Source organism: Canis lupus, chromosome 38 (assembly GCF_048164855.1).
Source record: "Canis lupus baileyi chromosome 38, mCanLup2.hap1, whole genome shotgun sequence".
Classification (NCBI taxonomy): Eukaryota; Metazoa; Chordata; class Mammalia; order Carnivora; family Canidae; genus Canis; species Canis lupus.
This window is the reverse complement of record NC_132875.1, coordinates 13,708,160-13,728,928: the sequence shown is the minus strand read 5'-3', so window position 1 is coordinate 13,728,928 and position 20,769 is coordinate 13,708,160. Positions and strand designations below refer to the sequence as shown.

General features: G+C 35.5%; 1 long non-coding RNA gene across 1 annotated transcript in view; it reads right to left on the bottom strand.

The window, feature by feature from the left end:
• Nucleotides 1-20,769, bottom strand: part of LOC140626818 (uncharacterized) — a 257,798-nt gene that overhangs the window by 106,536 nt on the left and 130,493 nt on the right. The window contains exon 6 of the long non-coding RNA XR_012025819.1: nt 16,978-17,081. This is a non-coding gene — a long non-coding RNA (uncharacterized lncRNA). The remainder of the gene's footprint in view (nt 1-16,977; nt 17,082-20,769) is intronic.

Sequence of the window (20,769 nt, the reverse complement as noted above, 5' to 3'; positions counted from 1 at the left end):
CCCAGGCTCAGAAATACCTGACCCTGGTTAAATGCTCTGCTATTCCTGTCTTGAAATTACTAACAATTTAATCATAGAATTATGGTTTGTAGGTAAACTCTGCTAGAGAAAAGAGTGTGTGACAGGGACTTGAAGACTAGTCCTGCCTCCTGGTGGCTCCCCACCATCTGGAAATGGTTTGACTACGTAATCTCTCACCTCCTGCAATTCCTCCTGGCCCTGCCTTGGGGCAAGTGACCAGGTGACATTTGAAAGGAAAGGAGGCCATCATTCTGCTGTCAACCTCCACCTGCATGAATACTAGGGCCAGGGTGTGCACTCTGGAGCATCTTGGGTGGAGTCTGGCAGCAGCAGGATCAGCGGGTGACCTGCTAGGCTTGGTGGAGGCAACTCTCGTGCCCATTCTTAACTGTAGTATAGTGCATCTAGGCATGAAAGTTTAAAGGCAGGCCCATCATAGATTATGATGGCAGAGCCACAGGAAGGGGAGATGCCTGGCTCTGAAGCACGTGGGTCCTGAGGCTGGAGAGAAGGGGAATCTGGCAGCTGATTATTCTCAGCAAGGAGGAGGCCTGAATCCTGGGACAGGACATCTACATGACTGTGAGGGTCTGTACTCACCTGTCCAGTGAGTATCCCCATGTCTGCAGAGTATCCCCGTGTCTGCAGAGTATCTCTATGCCAAGGGAGCCTTTCCTGGACAAGCCCCATGCCTCGGAGGATTGTCTCTTCCTCCTTTCGACCTTCCTGAATCTGGAGGTATTTGTCAGCTCTGACCTGCCAGAGCATGAGAAGCTTGTTTGTAAACAAGCTGCGAAATACAAATTATATAATTTGGAAAACCATATAATTTAAATAACTCTATACACAGTCAAATCCAGCATCGCATGGAAAAGTTTATGATAATTTAAATTTTTAACTTGCTTAAATCAACCTTAAATAGCAAATATCATAAGAGATTGAGAGAAAGACTAAAAGAAGGAGATAACCTTTGTATCTTAGTACTTTAGTACACCTGCTCCCCACTCCCATTTTTAACAAGGAACTCTCCTTTTCACTTTGTATGGAACCCTGCAAATTATGTCATGGTAAGAATCAATAGTGAGCAAGAGGTTGAAGAGATGGTAGAGGGGAACATTTATTCATTGTGTAAATTTTCTGTAACAGTTGGGGGGTGGGAGGGGGTGGGTCTAAGGCAAAAGTGAAGAGGTAGCTTTATAGATGCCCACAACTGAAGGGCTGAGCCAGGGATTGGATTTTGAGGCTTTCCATGGAAGTCATTTAGAAAATAGAAAATAAAATTCTCAGACCTAAAACAAACAGGAAATTATTTTTTTAAATATAGAATTATGATTTTTCTATTGGAAAGCTGAAGAAGGAAATACTGTCTTCTGAAGACTTAAAAGGTTGTTCTTCCATTGACCAGAGATAGAATATTAAATGAAGTATTTGCTCATGTTTACCTATCTTTTTAATTGAGGAATGTGCCACAAAATTAAAAATAGCTTAAAGTAAAACAATTAAGATGCAAACAGAACAAAGAGAATCTAGAAGGAACTTAGGGATTACACCTTACAAGGCATTTAGATGGACTAATTACTCATTAGCTTACTCTATTTAAGTTAGATAGAAGGAAGCATTCCCAAGAGTCCGATTCATTAATTACTAAAATTAGACACTATCAAATGAAGTAAAATTTGTTTTAATCCAGCTAGTCTCAAAGGGAATTGATATATTTTCATCTGACTGGGATGATTCCACAATTCCATTTAATTGAATCTTTAGACCATGGTTAATTATGTTTATTAATTGTGCTTATTTTAGTTACCAACTGATTGCTTTTAAGAACATTATGATTTTAGAGGGGCTTTTTATCAATTGTCATCCCATCATGCCATTGACCTTATTATGAAGGCCCCTTAAAGGATTCTTTATCCCTAATAAAATATAACAATTCAGAAAGCTGTATCTCTTTATTCGACAAGAACACGTCTTCATTTTGCAGTTTACTAAAACCAGAGATGCTTTCACTACTGAGCTTCAAATACCTATATATGGATAAGAAGCCAGAAATGAACATTTCATAAAGCATGTTAGATGCATGCAGGCAACATGCAAAACATTCTTTAAGATATATCGAGGCAACTAATCCCTATTAGGTGTTTAGTAATCTATGCATCAATATGTAGATTTTAGTATGTAGATTCTTCCGGACTAGTATTTTTTAGCTTCTCTTAGTAGGGATCTTGGACAAAGATAAATGAGTTGTAAAGTTCCACCTGTTTTTATTGTTATAGAAAACTTTCAGAAACATACACACGTACCACAGACATATTAAAAGTATGAAAATTTTGATGTTTTTGTAAACAGAGATTTGTAAAGTATATATGTATAAAAGTATAAATATAAGTATGATAGAGTTCATAATAAAAATGTGTTCACCTTTACAGAAACAAAGATAGAGTAATAATCACATGATAAACAGGAAACATTTTTCCCAGATACTTATGAAATCTCGCAGGAGGCTTAGATGTATAATTCCTCATTCCTCAGACTCCACCTGTTTGTGTGACTCTTTCATTAGCAATGGGATTTGTTCAAATGGCAGGCTTCCCATTATCTTGTCTGTGATTTGCAATTTGTGCAGAGCAGACCACTGTCTTTACAGTTATATTTAGACCCAAATATTCTATCACACAGGGAAGCTATCGCTGATATAACTGTCAGTCCTCTCCTCCTGTTTCAGGACCAACCATTCATTCATTCATTCATTCATTCATTTATGGAACATTTACTCTAGGCAAATGAGGATAAGAATGTTTCCCTCCTCATAGGAATGATATTCCAGTGGGGGAGATATATATATATATATATATTTACTTATTCTTATTTACTATATATATATATATAGTAAATGAGTAAATACTTGATATACATAAGTAGAAAGTAATATATAAGTAAGCACTACAGAACTATAGGGATGTTGTGAGCTCTTGTAGACTCTGTGGACTTAAGTTCTTGCTGATGAAATTATATTCAAGGAAAGACTGGAATGAAATGGGGAAGAAGGACAGAATGCCACATAAGTGGAATTAACTCACACAGCATTTTGACTTATTTTGTTATTTCATTAGCATTCTGCATTTCAAGTTCATTCATATGGTGTTAGTAACTAATCCTATCTGTGTGATTGCTGAGTAGTATTCCATTGATCAGAGATCTCACAGTTTATTTTTTTGTTCCATAACCATGGGACAGGGGATTCGTTCTTCTTTGGGTAATTATGAGTAAAGCTGCTATATACAACCACAGATAGGTTTTTGGGTGAACATAAAGTTTTTATTCTACTTGGGTGAACTGCTATGAGTGGGATTACTGGGAATAGGGTAAGCCTATGTTTAACTTTATAAGAAACTGCCATACTATTCAGTGTGACTGTGCCAATTGTCATACTCACCAGCAGTATATGAATTTGAGTTGCTCTGTATATTTTTCAGATCTTATATTTTCCATTTTTTACTTTAACCATTCTAATAATTGTGCAGTGATATCTTACTGGGTTTTCAGTTGCACTTTCTGAATGACTAATGATAGGCCTCCTTTCATGTCACATCTTTTTACCTTTTTGGGGGAAGGGTCTCCTTAAGTCCTTACCCATTTTTTTTTAGTATTTTTTTTCTTATTAGTGATGTTTAAGAGCTAGTAATATTCTAGATTTTTTTCACCCAATAGATTTTTTTTTTGTATTTTTTCCCAGTCTTTAGTTTTGTCTTTACTTCACTTAACAGTGCCTTTCATGAAGTTCATTTTTTTTCTTTTTTTCACAGACAGGAGTCTGTTGATGAGCCTGTTGAAAGCATTCTTGTCTTTATTATCATGTTATTTATTTCTATTATTTCTGTTATTGTTTCTTATTTCTATATATCTCTGTTGAAATTACCCATGCACATTGTTCACTTTTTACACTGAAGTATCTAACATATTAATCATAACTGTTTTAGCTATTTTTATATTCCTTGTCTGATAGTTCCAACTTCTGGGTCTCTGAGACTGATGCTGTCACTTGATTTGTTTTTTGAGAATGTATTGCTTTTGCTTGCTTATTGGGTGTCTCAATTTCTTTGTTGAAAGCTGAAGTCCTCTATAGAGCGGTAGAGATTGTGATAAATCGTAATTATTTCTGTGGGCACACCTCTTTTATGGTATGTCTTTAGGGTGGACAGTTCTCTCAATCAGAAATAATGGGATCTGTTGTTTCTATGACTATTATCAGTTCTTCCCTAGGCCTATATTCCTCTAGTTACTTTGTGCTTAGTATGGGAGCTGATTTGCCAGAGAATTTTTCATAGTATTTACCCCACCCTCAGCATAAAGTCTTCCTTTCTATGCCTGCTCCTTAGAGAGTTGCTTTCTCCATGCTTCTGACCCATCCCAGGAGAAAACCTCCCTTACTTGTTACTGGACACCAGCTGGCCCCATAGTGGTGATGGTGCATATGAATGGGAGAGCCATTATCTGTTATTTTGATTTATTACCTGTTTTAGGTGTGCTATGTCCCAGTATCGAGGGGCGGGGCTTCTTCTTTAGCTTGTCCCTTGCCCAGAAGTAGGAATTCTACAATATCTGCTCCCTCCTGTTATCTCAAATACAGTTTTTTTCTTGGCTTTTATCCTAATGTTGACTGGATTTGCTGTTTTCCCATCCGTTGACAACTTTAAGTAGAGATAACAGAGGAGCATCCAGGCGAGGTGCTCATCTCTCCTGCTGTGGCTGCTGCAGCTCATTTCTCCCACAATCAAACCACAAGAGGAAGGCTTTCCCAGTGCCCTGCTATGCCCTAGATCTTTCCCATAACCACTCTATTGGTTCACTGGTAAGAGTCTGAAAGTCACTGTGAATTTCCACTGTGGGGTACAGTTCCCGTGGGTTCTATTCTCTCACAGTAGCCACTGTCAGGCTTTATAAATTCTCTAGATAAATTTAGCAGAATTGCTTTACTAATTCATATGGCAACTGCTTACTATTTGCCCCAAGAAATTGAGTGTTTGCTTCCTGTCTCTTTTTGGTGTCTTTTCTTAGACTTTTGAGCCTTACAAACTTAGTGGTTTGATGGATTTAAAAGAAGTTATAATTTTGTGGATTATCAGACTTTTTGTTACTGTAAGCATGAGAATAATGTACTTCCTACCTTTCTATATCTGTACTAGTTTCCTAAAGCTATTGCAAGAAATCACCCCAAACTTGGTGCTTTAGAAACCATAACAACAACAGCATTTTTTTCCCCTTTCATAGTGCTAGAGAACAGAAGTCCAAAATCAAGGTGTCAGCTTGGTCATGTTACCATGCAGTTTTTCTTTATTTTTACTATTTATTTTTAAAATATATTATTTATTTATTTGAGACAGAGAGACAGAGCATGAGCAGGGGGAAAGGGAGAGTGAGAGGGGCAAGCAGACTCCCTGAAGAGCATGGAGCCCAACGCCCTGCTAGATTTACCAGAGGCTCAATCCTAGGACCCTAACATCATAACCTGAGCTAAGTCAGACGCTAAACTGACTGAGCTACACAGGTGTCCCAGCAACATCTGCAGTTTCTGGAGAAAACCCTTCCTTGTCTTTTCCAGCATTCCGTATTTCTGGTGTTCCATGGTTTATGGCAGCATAACTACAATTTCTGCCCCCATCTCCACATGGCTTTTCCTTTTGTGTCTCTCTCTGCCCTCTCTCCTTCTTTTAAAGATACAGTCATTGGATTTAGGGCCCAACCTAAATCCAGGATGATATCATCTCAAGATTCTTAATTATACTTGCAAGGATACCTAATTTTTTTTTAAAGTTCACCTTGTGGGCAGCCCCGGTGGCGCAGCAGTTTAGTGCCGCCTGCAGCCCGGGGTGTGATCCTGGAGACCGGGGATCGAGTCCCACATCAGGCTTCCTGCATGGGGACTGCTTCTCCCTCTGCCTGTGTCTCTGCCTGTCTCTCTCTCGGTCTGTGTCTCTCATGAATAAATAAAAAATAAAATCTTTAAAATAAATAAATAAATAAATAAATAAATAAATAAATAAATAAGTTCACCTTGTGAGAGTCTAGGGGTCATGAAGTTAGGGTAGACACTACCCATCCCACTACATCATTATAAGCAGAAACTTGATATAAGTACTGAATATTAGTAAATAATTATAGTTTCATAAGATAAGAATTTATTTAAAACTAATTAGTTCCATGATTAAGTTCTTTATGTTAGAAATCTCTGATGCTGCTTTATTTTTAAATTTATTCAACAAATATAGATTAAGGAGGTTTGACATAGCAGGTCCTATGCTAATAAACAGACAAAATGATATATAAAATATATACTGCTCATTTTATTAGCGATAAACAAAACAGACAAAATATCTGCTCTCACACAGCTTAGATTTTCTCAAGAAAAAGTTTCTCTTATCAAATTACATTTATTTTCTATAGCTTTGTTTGGAATGTAAGATGATTCAATGATATTTCTTTTCGAGGGAAGATCTGTCTTTTCATAATAAGCATAGAAAAAGATTAGCCTTTCTCAATTTTTTGTTGTTCTGATTTTAGAAATGGATTATACTAACTTCAATTACTTAACCGAGTGATGGAATGAAACTTTTGTTTTCATCTATCCCAAATTAAATGGCCTCAACATAGACAATTATCTGCTATGAAACTAAGTAACACGCTTCCTATGAAATTGCCATTTTAATTATCTTCACATTGACTTGGTTCCCAATCAATTTTGAGAGTATTTTCTATACCAATATAAAATACTACAACAAGATGATATACTTTGCTGAAACAAAGAGAAAAACATACCATGCCTGATAAATATGGAAATAAAGACAAAATTAGTTGGTTGACATGTGGAATATTAATGAAATATTGATCTTGGCATTTATACTAAATGCAAATTTTATCAAAATCACAATGTTTTGTCAGTCTAGTGTGTAATACCTAAAGCAGGTATTATGTTAAAAACATTCAATTCATTTAAAAAATAAGGTTTATACAAAACTAATCTGTTAGAGTGTAATGATTTCTTCATGCACAGCTCATATTTCTTGTAACAGTGAAAATTCAAAAGAACAATAAATTAAGTGCATGAATGACCCATGTGTCAAAGTGAGGTATGATTCACATGATTGACTTCTAAAAGAATTTAATTTCCAGATTTGTGATTTTTAGGTTTTAAAGTACCTTATTCCATGTGATGGCTGATATGTACCTGTGTCTCTACTTTCTCCCACTTACCTATTTTAGGATCAGCATTATCCTTCTTTTTTTTTTTCTTTTAATTCTAGTATACTTAACATACAGCGGTGTATTAGTTCCCCATTTACAATATAGTGATTCAACAATTCTATACATCACCCAATGCTAATCACGAGTGTACTCCTTAGCCCCCATCACCAATTTCATCAGCATTTGAAGGCAGAATATAACTGGTTATATTTTTCAGGGACTACCTTCTTCTCTATTGGAATAGACAAGGGAGCCCATAAATAATCACTGTTACATGGGACTGGATTTTTTTCCTGTATTCCTAGAGAGGGTGAACTAAGCTCTCTTAATGCTGTCAGAGCTGGTTTCATAATAACTGTGGTAAATAATTCAAGATCCAAAGGACAAAAGTGCATCTCTTCTTTAAACTATAAAGATACTGCCAATTATGTTTCATAATGTTTAAATTGTCTGCACAGACGGTGATCGCATGAGGAAGTGCAGATATATTTTCTTTGAGTCTTTTCATTTGCTCTCACATTATCCATTACACAGCTCTAAAGTATTATCAGAAGTAGCTATCAGAGAGTAACTCAGTCATACAGCAGGGTAGTTAGACCCTTTACAGATGCTTGGAAATATAATGTTGCCATACAAAGGCCTTAGGGTGTTTTAGGTCTTAAATAGTAGCCTTGAAGATATCTGTTTTTATATCAAAATTCTGATCTGAATTATTGATCCAAATTCCTAATTAAAGTAACTGATTTAAAAAAAATAAATAAATAAAAATAAAAAATAAAAAAAAATAAAGTAACTGATTTTGGTTTTAGATTTAAAAATATAGACTTGGGACGCCTGGGTGGTTCAGCGGTTTGACGCCTGCCTTTGATTCAAGGCATGATCCCAGAGTCTTGGGATCGAGTCCCACATCAGGTTTCCTTAATGGAGCCTGTTTCTCCCTCTGCCTATGTCTGTGCCTCTCTCTCTGTATGTCTCTCATGAATAAATAAAATCTTAAAAAAATTAGTTAAAAAATAAAAATAAAAATATAGTACACTGTCCTATTTTAGAATCGTAAAACATACTGTTCTTGGAAGATAGCTAATATATATTTGAAAGCTTTTTAAACTTTGTATTCTCCATACATATTAATGCTGGGCTAGCATATTAGTATTGAAAAATGCATCAAAAAATGGCACAAAAACTTGTTCTTGAGAAGGCTAAGAAGAGATTTGTAGGAACTTTCTTAAATAAATCAAAGGATTTTGCCTGGTCACGCTCACCTATTACAAGGAAATTAAAATATTAACTATATGTTCAAAAGTTAGGAGATAATTTAATAATTCTCCCAAAGACAAAACCCTCCTATTCAATATTGATTATCAGTCCTATGTTGCTCATCATAAGTTAGTTACAGAAGGCCCAGGTTGAGATGAATCTATAGACCATTCATTTTACCTATTACCACACATATAGCTGTAACACTGTACTTAATGTCATAAGGGACGTGAGAGATCAATAACTAATTTCTTGGTCAATTCTATGGGTACAGTGATTAGGTTGCATCCACTTCACTACTGGGGGAAAATTATCCTACTTTAATTGAATACATTTGAATAGTAAACTAGTAAGCAAATACTGAGAATAGTATGTGAGGATAAAGAGTTCAGTAAAAAGTAAAATGACATTTTATCCCTAATTTCAGATTTCCTGTCACCTTTACCATTCTTATCCTCGAGGCAACCACTGTTGTAGTTACACACTTTACAAGTACACATATTCATCTAGTAAGACATCATTTTAACAACAAACATTGGCACATCCAATACTTTTCTGATATTGTCTCTCTTCTTAAAAAAAAAAGAAATTCTTTGAGAACGAGAGCATGAGCAAGGGACTGGGGTGGCAGAAAAGGCAGAGGGAGCAGCAGACTCTTGGCTGAGCAGGGAGCCTGATGCAGGGGTTGATCCCAGGACCCTGGGATCATGACCTGAGCCAGAGGCAGATACTTAATCAACTGAGCCACCCAGGTGCCCCATCTCTTTTCTTAATATAATGTGAAGATTATAATATATTTTGAGAAATGTTCTTTTTATTCATAATTTTACCTAGATACTTCTATCTCACATTTTTAATAGCTACATAGTATTCTCTTGCCTGAGTTCACAAAACTTGGTTAAATCAATCCCTAGTAATGGATATTTGGGTAGCTTGTAGACACGTGCTACTATAAACAGTGCTGAAGTTCATCTTCAGGCCTATAATATAGTACGTTTTTGTGAGTGTACAGCTAAGATATATTTTTGGAAGAGAAAAGAGATCAAAATATGTGAGTATTTAAATGTTTGATAGATATTACTAAATTGCTTATAAAAATAATGTACAATTCACAGTCCTAAAATATGACCACGAATGTGATTTCTTATCCATACTTGAATATCGTCAACATTTTTTTATCTTTGCCAAAGTTACATTACTATGATATTTTCTATTTATTTCATTTACAAGTGGTAGGAACATCTTTTAAGTTTTTAAAAACCGGGGCAGCCCGGGTGGCTCAGCGGTTTAGTGCTGCCTTGGGCCCAGGGCCTGATCCTGGAGACCTGGGATCGAGTCCCACATTGGGCTCCCTGCACATGGAGCCTGCCTCTGCCTGTGTCTCTGCTCTCTCTCTCTCTCTCTCCCTCTCTCTTTCTCTCTCTCTCTCTCGTAAATAAATAAAATCTTTAAAAAAATAAGTTTTTAAAAACCATCTGAGAGTAGTTTAATTTCTGGCTGTGGAGGATTCATTTGTATAAGACATACTCTAAAAGAGCTAAGAAAAATATTTAAAATTATAAGCTTGATGGGGTCAGATCTACCAAAACAGTGAAGAAATGAAGATACAGGAGAAAAAAAGGGACATGAAGAGATGTGAGCCAAACATTTTTCCACCTGAGGCACTTGTCAAAGCAGCACAGAGTCCAAAAACCTAAGCAAAGCTTTCATTAGTCTCCAAGGTCAGAAAGAAAGAAGTTAGTTTCAGATCCTGCAGTGGTGGAAGGGATTTGGCAAATGCTCCAGACTTTTGGTTGTGACCAATTACACACCAGGAGTAATGATGCATCAAAATAGACAAGCCCTCACAACTGAAGCAGAGTTCAAAGGAAGCTCCATTCCTGACGGGAATAAACTACAGTTTCCTCTGGAGAATGTTGTATTACTATTCAGAGCCACAGATTCTCTCTACTTTTTTTTTTTTATACTTACAAAAATTGGCATTCATAAAAAGTTAATAGTCATACCATGATTTAAACTTAAATTACTAATGAAAAGAAAAATGAGAGACAGTAGAAAAGACCCGCTGCAGGGGAGTCTTATATTACATTTTGGTAGACAAAAAGTAATAAAACAATATATAATGTGTTCAAAACAATAAAGGACAAGATGGAGACTTTCGTTAGAGGAACTGAAATCTAGAAAAAACACAAATAGAAACTTCAGAAATGCCTTATGTTGTAGTTAAGATTAATGTAGTGAGTCCATATGTACCAATTTGGAAAGATCTCATACACAGCGCTCAGAAAGAAAAAAAAAAGAAGAAATACAATTTATTTACAGAAAAACAGACACAACACTATTATATGTTTTGGGCTAGTACATGATTTATAAAAGTAAATGTTTAGAAATAGGTCTGTAGGAACATACACACCACAAGCCACTAACAAAATAGCAAGTACGGGGAAGGGCCTTCCTTCAGCCCATGTGGTCTCCTTATCTGTATTATTGATTCATTTACCAAGTGAACACATTCACTTATCAATATGCAATTAAAGAGTAATTGCTATAGTAAAGGAACACTAGAATATAGGCTTCTTGTACCTTAATTCAGTTCCTGTGTTTTCTTCTTTAGGAAAAATAAAATCTACTATAACTGAGGTCAGGAGCTGTTCATGTTCTCATCTCTCACACAACCACAGAAAAAGATCTATGAGGTGAGAAAGGCTTATTAAGTTTTATACCTATGGTTCTAGGTGAAGTCCTTTTTCCAAAAATGACTCTCTGATTTAAATAGAATTAAGAGGACTAAATTTTGCCGAAGATGGTGGCTGTAGAAGACCTACCTAGAAAGAGAGTAGATACATTTCCAAGACTTAAGTAACCTGCCTGTGATAGAGGTCTCTGGTATTTGAGAACTAATGGGTTTCTGTAGAAACCGATGGGAGTTAAATCTGAGGAAAGAAAGTAGTGCATGGCAGTCAGGTGCCCTGGGCAATAGGGCCGCCTAGGGAAGCAAAAGGCTTACATTCTGGGCATTTATCCATCTTTGAGTCTATTTCTTGCTGTTGGATAAGAAAAGTAATCATTCTGGGCATTATTTATTTGTTTATGAAAAGAGAGATGGTTTGTGCTAATTGAGATAAAGTGGAATTTGGAACTGAGAGGAAGAAGTTTGGTAAACTAATTACAGAATTGTAATTTGCTGTGTTATTTTGTTATATGTAAGAAAACAATTATAAGACCTTGGCTTGCATTCCTTCCCACTGAGAACAAAGGAACGAGGATTTTGATGTGGGTTTTGCAGGCCTTAGCTTTTTCTATTTTCCTGCTGTGTTCTGATATCAAGATAGCTTGTGCAGAACTAATATGATAAGCCTGTGTTTAAGAAATGTGTCTCAAAAAATATCCTAGACTCACATTTTCCAGAAAATGTATTGTCAGATACTTGTACCTAAAGGTGGAATTAGATGAAAAAGAAGGGAATCCCATTTAAAATGAACTTAGATACGTTTCATAATACATTCCCCTTAGCCGTAATACATGATCATAGAAAAAGAAAAAAAAAAAAACTAGAAAAATTTACATAGAGAACATTCATTTAACAGTGTGGGGCCCATCATTTTCTAAACATTTTAACAACGACCTTTCCTCATTAACTTTTGTTGATATGTAATCTGCAAACCTAGTACTTCACAGAATGTACTTCGTGAAATATTTTCCAAGCATGAGGCTTAAGAATGCAGTTTTCCCATTTTAAGTGGACCTGCACATGTTGGATTGGCTAAGCCATTCTAGCTGAGACTCCTGAGTTACCCTAAACTTCTGAAACTATATGTATATAGAAGATGGGACCTAAGAGTCTATTAATTTAATCCACAAATGTAAATTGAAGGAAAAAATTAAAAATAACAATTCCTCTCTTGCAGAAAGTCACATTTTCTTGTAGGAAAAAAATTATAAGAAAACAACTGTAAACATAAAAATGGTAAAAACATGAAACTTGAGAATTTCTCCCGAAGATTTTGAACATCCTTTTCCTGGCAGTTCCACTTGCCCCATCCTCTTGCATTTGACATTGACTTCTAACTGTCCATCTTCACCCCTCTAGATAAATCCAGACTGTCCAAACAATGCCTGCTAACTCTCAAAAAACTTTTCTCAATTAAGTCCAGATTCTCCAAATAGTACTGCTAATCAACCATAACCATCTATTTAATCCCATTCCCAAATTTCTATACTTCAGCTGACAGTTCTCTGGTTAAACTTTAGACAGCCTCCTGCTGCTAACCCCCTCACCACTTACCCCCACTCTCCCCCCAAAAAAACATTTCACCCTCTTTTCTCAAGTTAGATGTTCTTCTGAAACTTTTCATGTTTAGCATTCTAGAATAAAGGCTTATGCCAAGGCTGCTCTGGTTGATTTTCTTCCGTTAATGCTAGCAACATACTTAGCTTGCAACCGTTATATTATCAGGGTATTATCAGACTTTTACATTTTTTTAAAATTTTATTTATTTATTCATGACAGAGAGAAAAAGAGAGAGAGACACAGGCAGAGGGAGAAGCAGGCTCCATGCTGGGAGCCCAACGTGGGACTCAATCCTGGGGCTCCAGGATCACACCCCAGGCTGAAGGCAGCGCTAAACCGCTGAGCCACCAGAGCTACCTTATTATCAGACTTCTAACTGAGCTGGGGAATTGGAAGTCTTGCCAGAAAGATAATGTTCGAGCACAACAGGAAAAACAGCTAGACTTTGACTGTTGCAATTGTTCTCAGTGCTGGTTTTCCAGAGGACGGTGTATGCTAATTATTTTAGATGATTTAATTAATTTAGTTTTTACAACAGCTCTTTGAGATAGATTTCTTAAAGAAATGTGGGCACCATAAGTTCAATTAACTTGTCCAAGATCACACAGGAAGTAAAAAGTCACAGAAAGAGTAAACAGCGGAAATTATCTCAGATTTCTTGTAATGACTAAATCAGTGCAATTTATATATATATATATAAATATTATATGTATTTTATAATTATATAAATTATGTTATATAATTATATAAAATAATTATATATTATATATTGATATAAGCTGCTCAATACAATTTATTTATCATCATAAATTATAAGACTCCAATGGGATACATAATTATCAATAAATTGATTCAAACACAGGATATAGGAAATGAAGATGAAATAATTTTTGTTGTCCATGTCTTTGAAGTGGTCTATTTTCAGAAGGTGGTGAATTTAGCCATATCTAGCATTCTAAGTAATATTTTAATAATAGGTGATACCAGTTCTCTGTGTCAGTAGTAGCCCTGGAAAAATGTCTTGAACTACATGAGATTCAGGTTTTTTTCTTTGCAAAATGCTGATAACAATAACAATAATCATCATTTGCAACGGATCATCAGGAAGAAACACTGAGTGTGCCTAATACAGTTCTTATAGTCAGTACTCAGTAAGTAGTAGTTATGATGATAATCATGTTCAGAAAAACAACAACTGTAAATAGTTTACCCATCTCTATATCATATGTTCCAAATTTTTTTTTTCCATTTCAAGAAAACATTTTCACAAAGCAAGTGTCTCCTTTAATATGTTCAATAAAAAAGCATTTAATTGGGCTTCTCTAGGAGCAGTTTAATCTAGGGGCAATCTGAAATGCCTATAAGTTCTGTAAGGTTAACAATCGTCATGTGTCTTTTGTGCATCAAATCTTGAGACCCTGATGAAAACATCTACAAATGCATGGAGAGTGAAGGAAATTCAACACTATTAGTTTCAAAAGTAATCAAAACATTTAGCATCACCGTTATTTTCCTCTATTAAAGACCAATTCTACTTTTGTGTGACATATGTCTTCTATAAGGTTTAAAACCATCAATAGTAAAATAATAAAATAAAATAAAATAAAACCATCAATAGCGAAGTGCTAAAGAATTTATTAATTGATTTATATATTATTCAATATATATTTATTAGGATGTATAAAAACATTCAATTCCATTTAAAATGTGGTGAGGTTTATACCAACCAAATCTGCTAAGCATGTCACATATGACAAAAAATATGAGAAACAACTACCTCAAAGATGGTTAAATAAATTTTGGATCAAAAATCAAATTCTATATAATCATAAAACTGATGTTTCAGATGATTTAATGGCATGTAGAAGGACTCAATGGTGGATTTCATGTGGATGGTGAAGATCAGAGAATTGCCATAAGTAATTCCTAACTTATGAATTTGCAAATTAAATGGATTTGGGTTGGAGGTCAAGAGTTCTATTTTGGACATATATGTGTAGCTAAAAAATTACTCAGGAACCAGAGAAAAGAGCTGTTCTGGGGAAGAAATTCATGTTTTACTCATGCAAAGGATAACTAAAAATATAGACACGGTTGAAAAAAAGTAGAAAAGTGGGTGTCAGGTCACCATGAGAAGGCCAAGAAGGCTTTTAAAAAACCCTTTAATTTATGGAGAAGTTGAAGAAAAGTACGTTTATTTTGATTAACTTGGCATGTTATTCACAAAATAAAATGCAGCTAGTGTACAGGATAGTTATCTACAAGTATTGGAGTCTTTCCCTTGTCCCTCTCTGGTATGAGTTTAATAGTTTGCTTCAAATGGGATTTGGGAACTTGATATATGTTGACATATGTTTCATATATGTCTTTAACACCTTCTCCAATCATGACAGTGGTCTAGGCAGTATGGAAAGAAAGAGACAAATAACAAATACATGCTATGCTCAAAGGTCTCCTATTCTCTACATATCTTGTATTGTTTGAAACATTTTGCCCAGGACTGGGTGCTTATGTTCCCTATCTGTTGTTTTACACAAGGACTCTTTATCTGTGCTGAGCCCAGGGGTCAAAGCTTCACTTAAATTGTCTACCTGATTGTTGCTGCTTTTGCTTCCCTTAGACACTCATTTCCCAAAACAAATGATCTCATCTTTCCAAAGTGAGCTTCTAGATCAAAAATCCCATTGTTTAAAAATATTTTTAAAATATTTGTAAAAAGCTGAAGACAAAGCACTGGGATTTAAAAAAAATACTAAAGGCAGGGAGGAAAAAAGAGATGAAAGGTCCCTATTGTTATAGACTGCCCTCCTATAATTCTGTATTCGTTCTTCTTCATAATTCAGATGTAGTCTTGATTTCTCTTGAGACTTAATTAGGCTCTGAGCTCCCTATGCCTGCCACCTCCCATATTTTGACCACACCTCATTGCTCTAAGGAGCATAGAGGAGTTCCAGGCTCTTCCTTCTTACTACTTTCTTTTCATACATCTCTTCAAGAAATCTCGAACATTCTTGATTACATCTAAGGGCATTTTTTTTTTTTTTACCATTAATTTCAGGAGAAAAGGCATTAAAAAGAAGAAAATAAAGACACATTGGGGAAATGTTATAAAAATACAAAATAATAACATCAGATTTTGTTTGTCCTTATCATTTTGCTCCCTTAGTAATGAATCTCTTGTTTTTATTTTGAAAGGGGATGTATCCATTCACTGCATCCCATTTACTCTTTGGGCTGATGGCATTTACTTATTTTTTTATACGCTGCTGGATTTCTACTCCTCCTCTGTAGCTTTACTATTTAAAGAGGGGAATAGATATTACCAGCTACACTTAATGAATGCTTACTATGTGCTATACACATAAGAACTTTATGTCCATCAACCAATTTAATCTTCATAACAAACAGATCTTGCAAAGAGGAAGCTTAGGCCCAGATAAAATTGTTCCCATTCGTGCAAGTATAGTGATAAAATCGAGATTCAATTCCTAGCCTCTGACACCAGTGACTAGAGGTGAACCACTATTTGCTGTTGCAAAAGCAAATACAGCCAGTAAAATTTGGTAATCAGTTTGCATGGTGGGCTCATGTGAGGCTAAATTTCATTTCAGAGTAAATTATAGCCAACATTTCTAGTATATTTCTCGGAGCACATTCCCATGGGCTATTAACAGGTATTACAAGGGGAAAAGAATTGCCTTGTCAAGTAAGTTTGAAAAACATGGGATTAATAAATACTAAGCAGTATGTTTTCGGGTCTTTTAACACCTTTAATGTGATAAAGTGCACTGTGACTCTAGCCATGGGATACTTTATATGTTGTTTTCTAAATATATTTGACAATGAAACACATTTTTGGAAGAACATATATTTAGTAAGATTTCAGGCACATATTTTCAAAAACTTTGATGTAAATTGTTTCTCCCTTTCTATCTCCAGAAACTGCTTCACTCTAGAATAGTTTGAATACTTTTTAAAGTCATCTCTTCACATCAAAACGTTTGATCCAAGATTTGAGACTTAGTTAATTTGAATAAGAATAAAAACTTGACTGTTAGTGCTTCTTATCTTTACAATATATGGCAAGAGTGTCTTAGTGTAACAGCAGCTGTTATGATATGTAGGCTCTAATACGTCAGGAAAAAACAAAAATATTTCTTGCTTACATCAGACATCAAAGCATTGTTCCCCATGGGCAGATCACTCCTTCCATGTTGTGATGCAGATGCCAGGCTTCCTCCATCTGTGGTCACATCTAATTTAACTATAGCTGGTAAAAAGAAGAATATGGGGAATAAACACTAGTTTCTTAAAACCTTGGTCTAGAAATGACTCCTATCACTTCTGTTTACATTTCATTGGCAGAGAAAAACCAGTCATATGCCCACTCCTAGATGCACCAAAGCTGGGGAATGTACTGGGTAGGAAGCTATTTTCTGGGATATTTCTCTAATATGTAAATGGAAATGTAAAACTGGGGTTATTGTTAGTCATCTCTACCAGAAGGATTGCGAATATTGACCAATATTGCTTCAATTTCTATATTCCTGTTGAAAATACAAGATTCCTAAAGTGGTGCAGCAATTCACAAAATGTATTTAATAAAATTTTCAAATTCTTGCTGCATGTAAAGTTACTACTGTAATATTTTTTGCCAGTAATAGATTGCTAAAAGATCACTTCCATTGTATAGGATTTTCTGTACACACACACACACACACACACATCTACATCTACATCTACATCTACATCTAATATATTTTTTCTCCATTATCTTTGGCTATGTTTAAGTTTCCCAAAACTTTCTTTACTCTTTCAGATTTACTTTTCACTTTTAAGAGATTAGTGAAACTCTATTTCTGGAGGTTACTAGTAACATCAAATTAGTATATGACATGAAGAGATTCACCAGAACATACATAATTGGTCACCTATTGGGGTAGAGTGGAAGTTAGAATGAGTAGGTAAAAACTGTAGTCCCATGTAGTCAGGGGTAAGAAAGCAGACTGTGGAATAGCCAGGGCTGGATACTTTCCCTCCAAAAAAAAAAAATCAATCTAAAGAGTTAGATTCAATTTATGGATAGATAGATAAATAAGAGTTCAACATAACCAGAGTAATTTCCTTGTCCACCTCTCACATACTAACCTGTCCTTTCTCATCATATAAGTTAATGATACTTTGTGTTTTAGCTAAGGCAGGGATCGTATTTAGTTTGTCATCACTAGACCTAAGACCTGGCATAGAGTGGCTGACATAAAGTAGAATCTTAATATTCAAGTGAGATATAATATGACTTAAGAATAAATTAATGAGCGGCTCCATTGACTTTTGATATTTAGTTGGCAAAGAGAACACACAACCAAAAATCTGAAGAAGGCTACATTCGTTGTCCTGAGGAGGAGGATGGTCGGAGTGGACTCACAATATCCCATCATTCTCTTAAATAGCATCTATCATAACCTGATTTTGTGTAACTGGCTTTCATCTCACCTTCTTTTTTTTCTTCTTTTTAATATTTTATTTATTTACTAATGAAAGACACACAGAGAGAGAGAGAGAGAGAGAGAGAGGCAGAGACACAGGCAGAGGGAGAAGCAGGCTCCATGCAGGGAGCCAGACGTGGGACTCAATCCCGGGACTCCAGGATCATGCCCTGGGCCGAAGGCAGGCACTAAACTGATGAGCCACCCAGGGATCCCCTTCATCTCACATTCTTTGACTTAAATAACAGTGGAGTCATATTTGCCTTATTTAAAGTTACATTTACAGAAACTAACAGTTTAACACAACAAACCTATTATTTATTTATTATTTATTTGTTTATTTATTTAAAAAGATTTTATTTATTTATTAATGAGAGTTAGAAAGAGCGAGAGAGCAAGAGAGGCAGAGAAATATGCAGAGGGATAAGCAGGCTCCATGCAGGGAATCTGATGTGGGGACTCGATCCTGTGACTCCAGGGTCACGCCCTGAGCCGAAGGCAGGTGCTAAACCACCCAGGCGTCCCCAAACCTATTTATTAAATAAATTCTACCTTGAGGTGGAAGGCTCTTCTCCCAGTATTAAGACTATGGGTTAGTTTCTGTTCTCTGGGGCAGGGATTGCATGAGCCCATGCTTGGCTTTTAACCTGGAAACAGAAGTCTAACACTAAAATGGCAAAGAAGAAAAGAAGGATTAAGGATGAGATTCAGAAACACTGTTGTGCATCAGGAGGCCAGGAACTTAGACTCAAGACTTTGGAGCAATTAGCAGAACCTGGGGCTCCATGCTAGAGTCAGACTGGCCTCGGGTTTGGCTTGATGCTCAGGTCCTATCAAGTGAAGACTCTTGAAGTTGTTACTAATGCAGATCAAAATCAACCATGAGATATGAAAGTGAAGCTGAGCCTGAATATACGTATCAAATAGTCTTTAGCTATTGGCCTTAAATCTTAAATATCATAAACAGTGCCAAAGAGTATTAGTCATTTAAATTATTTTATCAAGATGGAGACCCAACTCAGAGCTTTGAAGAGTATTGTTTTGGTTTAGAATACATTGTTTTCCCAGATGCTAATCCTCATGGATATGTGACCATGGATACTGAAAGTGCTTCTGTGGGGCTTCTTTAAGCAAACTATAAATTCGGAGACAAGTCTAGAAATGCAAGGAAATAAAAACATGAAATGAAAAAAATTACTTGGAACAGAGAAAAGAAAGTGAATGTAACTTGGGTTTTTTTGTTTTTTTTTGTTTTTTTTTTTTTGTACAAAATTGTTAAGACTTGTCTAGAGAAGATGGATAATTTTGCCATCTCCATGGGTTGGAGGCAACCACTACGTTAGCAGTCCAAATTAGAGTACACAGTTTGGAAATGATATGCCATGTACTTCTGTTCTCGAGCTAAATTAATACCTCAAAATTCATTTTCTCAAGACTGTTCTATTAGAAGAGGAGGAGAAGATGGGAAGGGAGAGTGCATCGAGGCAAAAAAAAATTCACTGTGATTATTATTTGACTTCTCAGAGCTTCAAAATTCTCATTAAAGATTATTGGGATTTTGAGGGAGGCTGATGAATATTTCCTCTCCTTAGTTCTGAACACACATATATAATTAAAAATTTGTCTTATTACCACAATGGGCCCAGTTACACAGTATGGGGCTCTTTGCCAAGTGAATATGCAAAAGTTCTGATATCCAGTAGTCAGTGAAGCCAGCAATCATAGACAATGCTGCACCAAGGGATAATAACTTGGTTCCCATAGGCATGTGGCTTCTTTTAGCCTTAGGTTGACATTATAGAAATTCAAATTAAACTGAAGTTTTCCAATCCCCCATCTATAGTATACATTCTGATTTTTATCAAACACCAACTGCTTTGTATAGAGATTTTTAATTAAAGTTATTATATACCCATTATAGCTTTTGATAGTAATATAAATGATTAAACCTAAGATACAAATCTATAAGTATTATCACATCTAAAACTTTAATAATTTCATATAATTTTATTTTGTAATTGTACATTTTTAATGAGGTATTTAACTTTTTTTTGTCCTTGGTTAATGGAATTTAAAAGTTACTGATGCATCATAGTATCATTAGCCTCTAGGTGCTGGCTAGATCATTGCCCTATTGATGAAATCACCCTAGGACAAGGTCTCCATAACTATACCTCATTGGACACCTACAGGATAAGTCTGTCTTTTTCCCAATTTGAATACATAGCAGATTGTTTTATAACACATCTCCTGCCTGTATCTCATTAAGGTTAAGTATTCTTTTATAACAAGCCAATTTTACAACATATTTTGGCTTATGTTGTATCACAGGAATAACTTTGCTGTTTGGCAATGAATATTTTCCATTTTCGCAGTACATTTTGTCTTTTCTTAAAATCTTATGTTGAAAAGTGAAATGCTACAAATTTGCCGTTGCCTCAGCAATCATGTATTGATCTATTTGTTCTCTCT